General features: G+C 43.7%; 1 protein-coding gene across 1 annotated transcript in view; it reads right to left on the bottom strand.

Moving 5' to 3' along the window:
• Ythdf1 (YTH N6-methyladenosine RNA binding protein 1) overlaps positions 1–3,910 on the bottom strand; it is a 16,638-nt gene that overhangs the window by 1,781 nt on the left and 10,947 nt on the right. The window lies entirely within an intron of this gene.

The raw sequence follows: 3,910 nt of genomic DNA, 5'->3' as shown, positions 1-3,910 counted from the left end.
AAAAAAAAAAAAAAGAAACACACTAGAATGATGAAAGCACCAGCATGCCTGGTACACAAGAACAATTTTCCTCAACTTTCATTCATTTTAACAAAGCAATGACTCAGAAAACACCAAAATCTATCCAATTGGCTAAAAAGTAAGCTCCAAGTTAGGGCTAAGTAGAAGGACAGGAAGACAAGCTAGATCCATCTAGTTAAAGCCCTTTCCAAAGGATCAAGTTTTCTGTGGCCTTCAGCAGTACTGACCAAATCAGGATAGAATTCCTCAACTGGGGTAACCCCTACTTCTACAGACAGCACCTCATCCCCAGCATGCATGACACACCAATCTGAGACTTATATCCAACTCTTTCCTGCTGTTTGCCTGCCTGGTTTCTGATCAGTGGGTCAAAAGGCCATCTGTGTTTCTAACAATGCAGCATCTAATAAATTCAGACCATGACAGATAGTGGCGCATGCATTACCACCCACATACCAAGCACCACGTTCTGTCCTAATCCATAAGACCCTCTGTACAGCACTCCCATGTCTGCTTGCCTGTCCTCCTGCCCCACCCCCATTCCCATTCTCTCATGTGTCACTGTCAAGATATTGGAGAAAGAGCATAAACGCTACATCTGGAGGTTAAAAGTTGGGTCCCTAACATGGTCATCCTAGCTGTGAACTAAGAAAAAACTACTAGCAAAGCACCTACAGTTTGCTCAGTCTGGATTTTGTTTGAGATGGGGTCAAGTATCTAAGGTTGGCCCTGAGCTACTCCTGATCCTCCAGCCATACCTCCTAAGCATTGAAATCACAAGTAGTGTCACTCTAACTAACTACATTCAGTGTATCTGGGCAACACGGTACTAAATATATGCCAGGCATAGAGATGACTACCATGCAAAGTCCTAAGTGAGGTCTCACATCTTTGTGTGGCTCCAATCGCAAGAATGTGGCAAGGAAGCACCTAGACCAATGAGTGGGTGGATTACTACTAAGAACCCATAAGCCTCTACCCTGAAGTGTAAAGAGGACAATTCTCTTTAAGCAGAAGTTTGCCTCCCCTGAGTGCAACGGCTACTAGTAAAGCATCCGGAGGAGGGAGACCATGTCTGGCTCCTTCAGCCTTCCCAATAGCTACAAAATCTGCCACCTGCTCTTTACAGAAGTAACATTACTCATAGAACATTTTTGGGAGCAGGAAGGGGAAGAGCACTGCTTAAAGAGGAAGGATAGGTCATCCTAGAGGCCCAGTAAACACGCCTGCATGGATCTCATAAGTTCTCCAGGCTGCTCTGCTAACTAGTATGTGACACATCCCTGAAGTCTGTCAAACTAGGGTCAGAATAGTTTAGGTATCTCCAGTCAGCAGGCACTGTGCAGAACACTCAATTGTCACTATTTTAAACACCCTAAGAGGCCAGGCAGTGGTAGCACACGCCTTTAATCCTAGCACTGGGGAGGCAGAGTCAGAAGGATCTCTGTGAGTTCGAGGCCAGCCTGGTCTACAAGAGCTAGTTCCAGGACAGGCACCAAAGCTACAGAGAAACCCTACCTTGAAACAAACAAACAAATAAACAAACAAAAAACCCAAAACTAAAAACCCCAAGAAAAGCCTGTTTATAGATTAAACAAAATAAAACAAGACTGTATAGGGATGGCAAAGTGGCTCAGCAGGCTAGGACACATACTGCTAAGTCTGACAACATGGGTTTGAGCCCCAAGACCTATATGATCAAAGAGTGAACTGACCCCCCTCCATTCTTTTACACACACCGCCACACAAATATGTAAAATGTAGTAAGTAAAAATAAATTTAAATGGAAAAAAAAAAGATATCTGAGACCCTATCTCAAAAAAAAAAAAAAAAAAAAAACGCCCAGCATCCAGTGCTTAGGAGACAGAGGCAGGTAGAGCTCTCTGGAGTTCAAGACTAGCCAGAGTTATATAGTGAGAACCTTTCTGGGGAAGAAAAAGAACAAGTTATTACAACCAAGGCCAGCCTGATCTACAAAGTGAGTTCCAGTATACCAGGGCTACACAGAGAAACCATGTCTCAAAAAAATAAAAACGAAATTAGCATATTTTCACATTTATAGCTGGACAGGAAAACTCTGAAAGGGAAACTGTGAAATTGTTTTGCTTTCTAAACACACCAGATGCTACTTTAAAGTGGTGAGGTCTAACTGTTAACAATGAACATAAGACAGGTCTGTCTTCAGGTCAGGAGAACCTTGGTGTGGGTGGGGGTGGGAAGGTGGGGGGAGGGGCCCCAAGTATTTTGTAGACACTAAATTTTAGCCCTGAGGAAGGAGCTCTTTACTCTTTATACTACTTCATTCTTTTTTTGAGACAGGGAATTCACAGAGATCCATCTACCTCTGCCTCCTGAGTGCTGGGATTACAGGTGTGTGTCACCATGCCCGGTGTCCCACTTCACTCTTAAGATGAAATGGCATTCTGCAGCAGCCCAGACTCCAAGACACCAGGATCCCAACTCCTAGCTTCCTGGGAGGGGGAAATTGAGTACTGACAGGCAGCAGGCACAGGGCGCAGTGACAGTATGCATCATCTAAGGACTGCCCCACAACTGGGTAGAGAAACCTGAAGCTCCACTGGTGCTCATTGTCTTCTTCAATACAACTTAACATTCGACTCCATGACAGAAAGCTCTGTGGCTGGGCTGTCACCAGTCCTCCCGAGGATGCTCTTCATGATGTCCTCCAGTACAAGGACCACCAGGGATCCTGACCATAAGCCTATAAGCTTGTAACCCCTGCAGGTCACTCAAAAGGTTTACAAGACCAGAGGGTTAACCGGAGATCTGACAGGCACCGCTGTCTAAGAATCAAGTTCATAGTTTAAGTTTTCAGATGGTAGAATTAGGGGCTAACACTGCTTTGTAGTTACAAAGGGCCTGGGTTTGGTTCCTAGCACCCACCCCAGGAAGTTCACAACCATCTCTAATTCCAGTTCCAGGGGATCTGACACCCTTGCCTCACTTCTGCAAGCGTCTGTATACACGTGAAGGCATATATACATAAAAACTTAACGATACAAAATTCAGGCATACAGTTAAAAAAAAAAAAAGGCATTAGAATTTTTAAGGCACAACCAGATAATGGGCAGAATTTTATCCCTAAGCCTATTACCAATCTGAGACCTAGTTTTTTTTTTTTTTTTTTTAAAGAACTGAATGCTTTCTTTTGGATTTTATTTTTATGTGCACTAATGTTGTTTTGCCTGCATGTATGTCTGTATGAGTATCAGGTACCCTGGAACTGGAGTTACAGTTGTTAGCTGCCATGTGGGTGTTAAGAATTGAACCCAGGTCCTCTTAACGGATGAGACATCTCTCCAGTCTGATTTTACTTATTTTTATGCATGTAAATATTTTGTCTGAATGTACAGGCTACCGACCACACGAGCACAGTGCCCTTGGAGGCCAGAAGAGGGCATCACAATCTGTGAGACAGGAGTTAACAGTTGTTAGCTGTCATATGGGTGCTGGGAACTGAGCCCAGGCGGTCTGGAATAGCAGCCTACACTCTTAATCGCTGAACTATCTCTCCAGCCCTACCCAGTGCATTCTGATGTAACTATAAAGTTTCAGCACTTAAAGGAAAATTGAGTATAAACACATGTGCACACAAATAGCTAGCCACCAAATAAAAGGACCAAAATAGCTAGCTACTAAATAGAAGGAGGACCTAAGTTTCTTTTACTATTGCTATTTTAATACAGACAGATGTTGTATTAACAATACTGTGCTAAGGGAGTGGTCCCAGATGGTCTGATCTATAGATGTCTAGGCATCTTTGGTTTGTACAGGTAAGACAAAGTCACTAACAACCATAAACTAACAGACATAAAGACTGGAAGCCAAAGCCGGGCGGTGGTGGTGCACGCCTTTAATCCCAGCACTC

Source organism: Microtus ochrogaster, linkage group LG8 (genome assembly GCF_000317375.1).
Source record: "Microtus ochrogaster isolate Prairie Vole_2 linkage group LG8, MicOch1.0, whole genome shotgun sequence".
NCBI classification, from domain to species: domain Eukaryota; kingdom Metazoa; phylum Chordata; class Mammalia; order Rodentia; family Cricetidae; genus Microtus; species Microtus ochrogaster.
The sequence above is the reverse complement of the archived record's forward strand: the minus strand, read 5'-3'. Positions and strand labels throughout refer to the sequence as shown.